Genomic DNA, 12,060 nt, shown 5'->3' with positions numbered 1-12,060 from the left:
AAAACAACAAATAACATGCAAGGGAATCCCCATAAGGTTAACAGCTGATCTTTCAGCAGAAACTCTGCAAGCCAGAAGGGAGTGGCAGGACATATATAAAGTGATGAAAGGGAAGAACCTACAACCAAGATTACTCTATCCAGCAAGGATCTCATTCAGATTTGAGGGAGAAATTAAAACCTTTACAGACAAGCAAAAGCTAAGAGAATTCAGCACCACCAAACCAGCATTACAACAAATGCTATAGGAACTTCTCTAGGCAGGAAACACAAGAGAAAGAAAAGACCTACAATGAAAAACCCAAAACAATTAGGAAAATGGTAATAGGAGCATACATATCGATAATTACCTTAAATGTAAATGGATTAAATGCTCCCACCAAAAGACATAGACTGGCTGAATGGATACAAAAAGAAGACCTGTATATATGCTGTGTACAAGAGACCCACTTTAGACCTAGGGACACATACAGGCTGAAAGTGAGGGGATGGAAAAAGATATTCCATGCAAATGGAAATGAAAAGAAAGTTGGAGTAGCAATTCTCATATCAGACAAAACAGACTTTAAAACAAAGACTATTACAAGAGACAAAGAAGGACACTACATAATGATCAGGGGATCAATCCAAGAAGAAGATATAACAATTGTAAATATTTATGCACCCAACATAGGAGCACCTCAATACATAAGGCAAATACTAACAGCCATAAAAGGAGAAATCGACATTAACACAATCATAGTAGGGGACTTTAACACCCCACTTTCACCAATGGACAGATCATCCAAAATGAAAATAAATAAGGAAACAAGCTTTAAATGATACATTAAACAAGATGGACTTAATTGATATTTATAGGGCATTCCATCCAAAAACAACAGAATACACTTTCTTCTCAAGTGCTCATGGAATGTTCTCCAGGATAGATCATATCTTGGGTCACAAATCAAGCCTCAGTAAGTTTAAGAAAATTGAAAACGTATCAAGTATCTTTTCGGACCACAATGCTATGAGACTATATATCAATTACAGGAAAAAATCTGTAAAAAATACAAACACATGGAGGATAAACAATACACTACTAAATAACCAAGAGATCACTGAAGAAATCAAAGAGGAAATCAACAAGTACCTAGAAGCAAATGACAATGAAAACACGACGACCCAAAACCTATGGGATGCAGCAAAAGCAGTTCTAAGAGGGAAGTTTATAGCAATACAATCCTACCTTAAGAAACAAGAAACATCTCGAATAAATAACCGAACCTTACACCTAAAGCAATTAGAGAAAGGAGAACAAAAAACCCCCAAAGTTAGCAGAAGGAAAGAAATCATAAAGATCAGATCAGAAATAAATGAAAAAGAAATGAAGGAAACGATAGCAAAGATCAATAAAACTAAAAGCTGGTTCTTTGAGAAGACAAACAAAATTGATAAACCATCAGCCAGACTCATCAAGAAAAAAAGGGAGAAGACTCAAATCAATAGAATTAGAAATGAAAAAGGAGAAGTAACAACTGACACTGCAGAAATACAAAGGATCGTGAGAGATTACTACAAGCAACTCTATGCCAATAAAATGGACAACCTGGAAGAAATGGACAAATTCTTAGAAATGTACAACCTTCCGAGACTGAACCAGGAAGAAATAGAAAATATGAACAGACCAATCACAAGCCCTGAAATTGAAACTGTGATTAAAAATCTTCCAACAAACAAAAACCCAGGACCAGATGGCTTCACTGGCGAATTCTATCAAACATTTAGAGAAGAGCTAACACCTATCCTTCTCAAACTCTTCCAAAATATAGCAGAGGGAGGAACACTCCCAAACTCATTCTACGAGGCCACCATCACCCTGATACCAAAACCAGACAAAGATGTCACAGAGAAAGAAAATTACAGACCAATATCACTGATGAACATAGATGCAAAAATCCTCAACAAAATACTAGCAAACAGAATCCAACAGCACAGTAAAAGGATCATACACCATGATCAAGTGGGGTTTATCCCAGGAATGCAAGGATTCTTCAATATACGCAAATCAATCAATGTGATACACCATATTAACGAATTGAAGGAGAAAAACCATATGATCATCTCAATAGATGCAGAAAAACCTTTCGACAAAATTCAACACCCATTTATGATAAAAACCCTCCAGAAAGTAGGCATAGAGGGAACTTACGTCAACATAATAAAGGCCATAAATGACAAACCCACAGCCAACATCGTCCTCAATGGTGAAAAACTGAAACCATTTCCACTAAGATCAGGAACGAGACAACGTTGCCCACTGTCACCACTATTATTCAACATAGTTTTGGAAGTTTTAGCCACAACAATCAGAGAAGAAAAAGAAATAAAAGGAATCCAAATTGGAAAAGAAGAAGTAAAACTGTCACTGTTTGCAGATGACATGATACTATACATAGAGAATCCTAAAGATGCTACCAGAAAACTGCTAGAGCTAATCAATCAATTTGGTAAAGTAGCAGGATACAAAATTAATGCACAGAAATCTCTAGCATTCCTATACACTAATGATGAAAAATCTGAAAATGAAATTAAGAAAACACTCTCATTTACCATTGCAACAAAAAGAATAAAATATCTAGGAATAAACCTACCTAAGGAGACAAAAGACCTGTATGCAGAAAATTACAAGACACTGATGAAAGAAATTAAAGATAGTACAAATAGATGGAGAGAGATACCATGTTCTTGGATTGGAAGAATCAACATTGTGAAAATGACTCTACTACCCAAAGCAATCTACAGGTTCAATGCAATCCCTATCAAACTACCACTGGCATTTTTCACAGAACTAGAACAAAAAATTTCACAATTTGTATGGAAACACAAAAGACCCCGAATAGCCAAAGCAATCTTGAGAAAGAAAAACTGAGCTGGAGGAATCAGGCTCCCTGACTTCAGACTATACTACAAAGCTACAGTAATCAAGACAGTATGGTACTGGCACAAAAACAGAAATATAGATCAATGGAACAGGATAGAAAGCCCAGAGATAAACCCACGCACATATGGTCACCTTATCTTTGATAAAGGAGGCAAGAATATACAATGGAGAAAAGACAGCCTCTTCAATAAGTGGTGCTGGGAAAACTGGACAGCTACATGTAAAAGAATGAAATTAGAACACTCCCTAACACCATACACAAAAATAAACTCAAAATGGATTAAAGACCTAAATGCAAGGCCAGACACTATCAAACTCTTTGAGGAAAACATAGGCAGAACACTCTATGACATAAGTCACAGCAAGATCCTTTTTGACACACCTCCTACAGAAATGGAAACAAAAACAAAAATAAACAAATGGGACCTAATGAAACTTAAAAGCTTTTGCACAGCAAAGGAAACCATAAACAAGATGAAAAGACAACCCTCAGAATGGGAGAAAATATTTGTAGATGAAGCAACTGACAAAGGATTGACCTCCAAAATTTATAAATAGCTCATGCAGCTCAATATCAAAACAACAAACAACCCAATCCAAAAATGGGCAGAAGTCCTAAATAGACATTTCTCCAAAGAAGATAGACAGATTGCCAACAAACACATGAAAGAATGCTCAACATCATTAATCATTAGAGAAATGCAAATCAAAACTACAATGAGATATCATCTCACTCCGGTCAGAATGACCATCATCAAAAAATCTACAAACAATCAATGCTGGAGAGGGTGTGGAGAAAAGGGAACCCTCTTGCACTGTTGGTGGGAATGTAAATTGATACAGCCACTATGGAGAACAATATGGAGGGTCCTTAAAAAACTAAATATAGAACTACCATATGACCCAGCAATCCCACTACTGGGCATTTACCCTGAGAAAACCATAATTCAAAAAGAGTCATGTACCAAAATGTTCATTGCAGCTCTATTTACAATAGCCAGGACATGGAAGCAACCTAAGTGTCCATCATCGGATGAATGGATAAAGAAGATGTGGCACATATATACAATGGAATATTACTCAGCCATAAAAAGAAAGGAATTTGAGTTATTTGTAGTGAGGTGGATGGACCTAGATCCTGTCATACATAGTGAAGTAAGTCAGAAAGAGAAAAATAAATACCATATGCTAGCACACATATATGGAAAATAAGAAGAAAAAAAAAAGTTCTGAAGAACCTAGGGGCAAGACGGGAATAAAGACACAGACCTACTAGAGAATGGACTTGAGGACATGGGGAGGGGGAAGGGTAAGCTGGGATAAGGTGAGAGAGTGGCATGGACATATACACACTACCAAATGTAAAATAAATAGTTAGTGGGAAGCAGCCGCATAGCACAGGGAGACCAGCTCGGTGCTTTGTGACCACCTAGAGGTGTGGTATAGGGAGGGTGTGAGGGAGGGAGACGCAAGAGGGAAGAGATATGGGGATATAAGTATATGTATAACTGATTCACTTTGTTACAAAGCAGAAACTAACACACCATTGTAAAGCAATTATACTCCAATAAAGATGTTAAAAAGAAAAATGTGTATGACTATGCCTTCTAAGAGACAAACAGTTCTCAGAGCTTTCTGAGAGTCTGCTGCCTGTGTTATAATCCTCAGTTTGGCTCAAATAAAATTCTTTCTTTTCTTCTCAAAGTAAATAAATAAATAAATAAAAATAAAAATGGGCAAAGACCATGAACAGACATTTCTCCAAAGAAGATATACAAATGGTCAATAAGCACATGAAAAGATGTTCAATATCATTGGTCATTAGAAAATGCAAATCAAAACCACAATGAGATATTACTTCACACCCAGTAGTGTGGCTTTAATAAAAACAACAACAACAAAAATGGAAAATAAGTATTGGCAAGGATATGGAGAAATAAGTACCTTTGTATGTTGCCGGTGGGAATGTATAATGATGCAGCCACTGTGGAAAACATTTTGGCAGTTCCTCAAAAAGTCAAACATAGTGTTGCCATATGACCCAGCAATTCCACTCCACACAAGAGAAATGAAAGCATATATCCACACAGAAGCTTGTATATGAATGTTTATAGCAGCATTATTCATAGAAGCCAAAAGGTGGAAACACCCAAATGCCCGTCAATGGATGAATGGAAAAAATAGATTGTGATATATAAATACAGTGGGATTTTGTTCAACAATAAACAGGAGCAAAGTACTGACACATGGTACAGTTAGGTGAACCTTAAAAACATTATGTTAAGTAAAAGAAGCCAGACACAAAATGTCACATATTGTATGATCCCTTTTATATGATATAACTAGACTAGGCAAGACCATAGAGTCATAAAACAGGGGATGAGGGAAGGACGGAATGTGGAGTGATTACTTAACGGGTATGGGGTATTATTCTGGGGTATTAAGAAAGTCTGAAACTAGAGAGAGGTGGTGGTTGACCAGATTAGGAACACACTAAATGCCCCTGAATAGTATACTTTATAACGGTTAATTGCTCGTTATGTCCATTTCACCTCAATTTTTTAAAAAAGATTAAGAAAACCCAATCAGGAAAAAAATTATCCATGTTTTACCTGTCTATCCATAATATGAATGAATGAATGAAGTACCTTAAATCATAACATACCCAACGATTTCAAATTCAGCATAAGACTAGTCTACCATGTCTCATAGAATTAATAAGGCTAGGAAGGAGGTTAAGGTAAGGATAGAAATCTTTACTAAAATACAATCTTCCCTAAAACAGGATTCAAAAGCATAAACATTAAGGCAAATATACTTATATAACAAATCATTTTCGCTCATTTTTAAGTGTGGTGTGTGAGATGTAAGAGTGTGTGTGTGTGTGTGTGTGTGTGTGTGTGTGTGTGCGCGTGTGGTAATGGGTGTTGGGGGTAACAGAGCTGAAGAAAGTCTAAGATGAAGAGAATTAGTAAACTAATCAGGATTATCACACTGTCATGATCTCAAAATTCGGTTGCAATAATGAAGCACATTGGGGATTCCCTGGCGGTCCAGTGGTTAGGACTCTGCCCTTCCACTGCCTGGGGCCAGGGTTCGATCCCTGGTCGGGGAACTAAGATCCTGCAAGCCATGCAGCTCAGCCAAAAAAAAAAAAAAAAAAAGAAGCACATTGGAAGCTAGTGTTTACTATGGCTTTCTCAGAGGTTTTTCTAAGCAATAACCCAGGAAACATCTCTAAGGGCTCTGAGTACCAATTATGACATCTGAAGTGCATGTGATCAGGAGATTCCTGGAGAGAACCTGGCATCTCTAAAGAAGCTGCTAAGCATTCCTCTGCTGTATAAAAGATTCTTTCTTTAGGAGTAATTTCACGTGAGACTATTTGGATATTTTCGACAAATTAGTGCAAATTGGATTAATTCAGCACATTAGCTACAAAGGGGGAATGTGATGGCAGAACTTTATTTACATTATATGTAGCTAATAATAATAGCTAGTATTTGTTGAGTGATTACTCTATGCTTAACACTATTCTGAGTGTTTTACCTGTAACCATCTTATTATTCCTCACAACAACCTTAAAAGGAAACAGACACACTTGGATGAGATAGTTTGCCCAAGACTCACAGCCAGGAGGTGGCAGAGCCAGATTCATATCCAGGCAATGAAAGTCCAAAGCCCATACACCAACCACCCTGGTGCATGGCCTCTATAATCACAGGCATTAAAATATATAATCTGATTAATATTGTATTTTTACTACTCTAGGTTGATCTTAAAGATAAAGATCAAACAGTAAAATATGTAAGAAAGGAAATAGGAAATTTTAGATTTGCACTCTTCTCTGATCTACTAGGAGCTAGGTTAGCTATTAGTGTGGTATTTCAAGTAAAATTTTTTCCTTAGTTTTGCCCTGTTTTAAATAAATTTATCTTATGGTTTTCATAAGTATATTTAAATTATATGTCATTTGAATCAGGTATTGAATTTCAGTAAATATACTTTAATATGCTAACAGCTCACATCAAGAAATCTTTAACATACACAATTAGCTTTGGCAATAGGATGATAAATAGAACACAATTCCTGACTTCAGTGATGGATATTCCTTCATAAGGCATCATTCTGGATTCTTCAGCATTTGCAATAGCGAACCACAACATTCATAATATACTCATTTAGATGGGTATATAACATGTATTTAGTAATAAAATTTAATAGCATTGGTAAAAATGAAAAACATATAGTAAATTTAACGTTTTGTGATTCAGCACAAGGCCAACAAAGGGTTAAATAATGTTAGTTAGTAGCTCTGTTCTGCCCAATGACCTTTAGGCAATCTACTCACAGAGCACAAAGATGGTGGATTTCAGTCCACTATTCATCAAACATTATATGGCTTCAATGTGCTTCAAGGGCAAATACTATATTTCTTTCAATGCCTTTCAAGATGTCCAGTTCTGGAAAATTTTAGGTAAATTTTAATACATTTTATTTTATATATTGTGTGTAAGTTTTAGTCAGTGTATAAACTAACTAGATTGATTCAACATTCATTCAACAAATATGTATTGAACACCTGCTACGTGCTAGGTACTGGAGCTGTAACAATGAATGAAACAAAATGCTTTCTATCATAGAGCTTACCTCATTCTTGGTGGTGAAGACAATGATCAAACACACACACACATATATATACACAAATATAGAGAGAAATATAAATATACTATAGGTACAATATATACAAATGTATATATCCAAACACATGCACATACAATGGAGAGAAGTACTGTGAAGTTCTGTGAAGGAAAATAACGCAGGGTAAAGGGGACAGAGAGGGTTATAGGAGTGTGGTGTTATTTAATATAGTGTGTGAGGGAAGGCCTATCTGATAAGATGACACATGAGCAGAGACTCAAGGAGTTGAGAAAGCACGTGTGAGGACATCTGAAGGATGAAAGAACAGCAGGTACAAAGACCTGGAGGTGGAAGCAAGTCTGGCATGTTCAAAGAAGGTCCCAAAGGACAATGAGGCTTGAGAGATACCCAGAAATACAGCAGAGGCCTACCCATATAGAGCCTTCCAGCCCCTTTCAAGCTCTTTGGGTTTCACTCTGGGAGGTGGGACACGTCATGCAGAGGAGAGACACGATCTCACTTAGGTTCACTTAGGATCATTCTGACTGTACTGAAGAAAACTGACTCTGGTTGGAGAGTGGGGAGGAGAGGAAGGGCAGAGGCAGGGAAGTGAAGACTGTTGCAATAATTCGGGCCAAGAGGTGATGCTGACTTCCACCTGAGTGGTATCTGGTGGTGCAAAGTAGTCCAATTCCAGACATATTCAAATCTGGAGCCAGCTGATATTGCTGATGTGGGGAGTGAGAGGAAAAATGAGCCAAGGATGAGTCCAGGGTGTTCCATATGAGCAACTAAAAAAGGAGGTACCATTTGCCCCGGTGAAAAAGACTGTGGGAAGTGCCCCTGGGGGTGAGGGAGAAAATAGTTTGTTTTGGGGTATGCCAAGTTTGAGATGCCTTTAAACATCCAGATGGAGATGTTGAGGAAGCAGTTAAATATGAGTCTGGAGTTCAGGGCAGAGGTCGAGGAAAATATAAACTTAGGAGTTGGCCGGGATAGATGGCGTGTAAAGCCACAGGCCAGGTGAGATCTCTGAGACAATGTTGTAGACAGAACGGAGGAGAGGATGGTTTGTGGATGTCAGTCAACACTTGGAAATCAGGAATATGAAGAGGAATCAGTGCAGGAGACTGAGAAGGAGCAACCAGCATGGGAGAAGGAGAATCCAAAGAGCTGTGTCCTAGAAGCCAAATGAAGAAACTGTTTCCAAAGGACAGAGTGATCAGCGGGGTTAAGAGCTGTTGTCAGGTCAGTTAAGGTACGAAGTGAGACACAATCGACTGTAAGATGTTTAAATGCATGCCTGGTTTCAGTTTCCCCCTACAAAAAATTTTAAGCCATGAGAAAAATCCACGGTTACAAAAATAAGGGGCTAGGGCGTGATCAGGAAATGGAAAGTATAAAGAAAAAGACAACTTGGAAAATATCAACAAGACCTTTCCAGCAGGGTAGATTGAAAACAGAGAACAGGGTGGAAAATGTTTCATTTCCACAGTTTAGTAGTGGGTCCAGAATTTCTCTTTAGGAAGAACTTAAGGTCAGCGTTCTGATTGGAAGGGGGAAGGTGGGCAACTTGGAGCCACATTTTACATGAGATAAAAAGATTATTGTTCTTATCAAATAATTGCGGAGAGAGAGGATTAAAAACTACCCTCAAGCATCCCCTTGGAGCCACCACTGCCCAGACTCTGGGGCTGCTGAAAATGTCGTGCAATTATTCCCGTGCAGAGCTGCCCGGCAGAGGAAGGTAGGGCTTGAAATCCATCCCTTATTCCTGTTCACCAAGCTGGCCCCAGACTTCACATGTGTGCCTTTTTCTAATTTGCATATGTGCTAGCAGTGGTCCTACATGGATGCAATCGAAACTGTTCTTTCATCTCTAACAGGGACAAACTTTGTTTATAAATTAAACTCACGTATTAAGGAGAAAAATTGCCAGAACTCACTTCTCCACCTGAAAACTCTTCCTAATCTATGTTTTTTAAAGGTGAACTATCCTTATTTTCGTATCCAAATCCTGCTTAGGCATTTATTAGTATTAATGCCGTCAAGATCAGTTGCCTCTTATTATTAAAACATGTTTACTGTTGAGGAGAAAAAATAAACCCATGAATTAAATCTGACTTTAATAAAATTTCCCATGCCCTCCTAGGAACCAAGAAATTGATACTTGCTTGTGTGTGGAAACTGCAATCCTTGTCTGAAAAGCTTAATCGGTTGGCTTGCTAACGTCAGTATGTTCCTAGTATTTGGGCTGTGTTGGCTTCAGTGTTTTGAATCCTTGAGGACTATGCCTATTCATAGTGAGTGACAGGAGATTTCCCGTAATTGTATATGCCATGTATACACAGGATGCCTTTGGGAGGTATCAAGGAAAGGACTGTCAGGGTAGCAACGGTGATCTTGTAAACATGTGTCAGATGGAATTGCTATTGATAGGCAAAGGGCCTTTCAAGATTTTGTTTGGAGATATAACATATGTAGTAAAGTGTGCAAATTGTAAGATTATAGATATGTAATATATAACCAACACCCAAATCAAGATCATTTCCAGCACCTTAGGATAAGACTTTTTGAAAACTGGTTTGCTTATTAGCATTCAGGTCTATTTTGCAGCAGAGAAAACAAAACAACCTTTAGTTACAGAACCCCTTCCAGTAGTCTACCAAAAGGCACAGTGAGAAAAATTGTGTTAAATGCATTGAGATGAAATTATGTTGGTACAGAGGTTGACTCTAAGGTAGCACACAGCCATTACTATCCTCCACTCCAAAGTGAAAATTACTCATTTCTGTCCCTTGCTTGGTTGCAATCTCTTTGCTTTCTCAAACAATTTTCCAGTTCTGTTCCCTCTCTTCAGTTCAAAACACCTTGATTGAATGCTGTGTGCGTGGGGCCGTAGGTACAAAGGGGAAGGAGTTATGGTCCCTGCCCTCCCAGAACTCATAGACCAGTTAAGTTTAAAGCAAAGGGTGGAAATGGGTGATTCTAACCCAAAGTGTTAACTGTGACAATAATAACAGCTAACGTTTATAGAGTATGTCCTAGTATCAAGCTTTTCTCTCAGGATGTTACATGCATCTCCTCAGTTGAACCTCATAAGTATTACCATTACTTTCCTGATGAGAGGATGAACGCCCAGAGATGCTGGTGATTTGCCCAAGGACAATATGGCTGGTGCGCATGGCTGCCAGGCTCTGGCTCCGTCACCCACACATGTATCCACTTTCCTGCAGCTGTTTCTCAAGCGTGGTGTTGGGAGCACATGCAGGGCAGGAAGGGAGAAGGGAGGTCGCTGACTCTTTTGTCTGTTGAGCTGCCCAACCAGGAGCCACGTTCAGCACTACAGAAAAATATGCCCGTCAGCGTCTTTCTCTGACGCAGCCCTAGTCCAGCCCCTAACTTGCTATCTGACAGACTCAATTAAAAGCTGGCCACACCATTGCAAAAATTAAAAGACATGTTTTATTTTTGTATGACATATAGCAAAAATTGCTCCAGAATTAACACTTGACTATTCGTTGTTGTGGCATGAATTTCTCCAAATCACAGGTAATCAATAGAATCAGGTGTCAATTTTTAAAACTTTTCTGTTCAAATTGTTGAGTTATGAGTGCTGCCCACTTATGAGTGATTTTTTTCGACCTTGAAAGCACAGTAGAAAACATTACTGTAATCTTAGGGAGCTGCAAATCGTTCACAGCAGATCAGTGTAGTGGTACCAGATTTTGAAATCCCACCTAAGGGTGGTGTTTGCACCTTCCTCTCGTCAGGACCTTCTAGAGCAGGCAGAGACTTGGGGCAAAGAGAGCAGAGCCTTCCCTCATGATCACCAATAGTCTTTTCTCCTCAAACACAGACAAATCATGTCCATCTGCATCCTCGTGATGTCTTCACACTTAAGCTCCTCAGAGGACAAAGACCAAGTTTAAATTTCGAATTAAATTTCATTTATCACAGGTTAGGGGCAGATGGAAATAGGATAATTACAACAGAGTCTAGTAGTAGTTATGATGGTGTTCTTGCGGGAAGTGATTCCAGCCTCTTCAAGCCATCTTACATGATGTCAGGTAGGCTGTAAAAAAAAGGAGGTTTGTGTAATCGTTTGCAGAGAAAGTAATGGCAGGAACACTGAGTAGTCCTAACGGTAGTCAGGGATGCTTACCTCAAAAGACCCAACCACATTGTGAGCAGTGATTTCGTTTCACCAATTTAATATTATTAGATTGAGCTTTATTGGGGCTACAGTTTTCTTCGTGTCTGATTTATAATTTTGTTATGGTTTCATAGCTGTATATGAATTGTAAGCAAAAATATATATATTTGTATGTTGATACATATTCTTAAAACAAGATGGTACGACAGATGAATGGATAAAGATGTGGCATGTATATACAATGGAATATTACTCAGCCATATAAAGAAACGAAATTGAGTTATTTGTAGTGAGGTGGATAGACCTAGAGTCTATCATACAGAGTGAAGTAAGTCAGAAAG

This window comes from Eschrichtius robustus, chromosome 4 (assembly GCF_028021215.1).
Source record: "Eschrichtius robustus isolate mEscRob2 chromosome 4, mEscRob2.pri, whole genome shotgun sequence".
Taxonomy (NCBI): Eukaryota; Metazoa; Chordata; class Mammalia; order Artiodactyla; family Eschrichtiidae; genus Eschrichtius; species Eschrichtius robustus.
The sequence above is the reverse complement of the archived record's forward strand: the minus strand, read 5'-3'. Positions refer to the sequence as shown.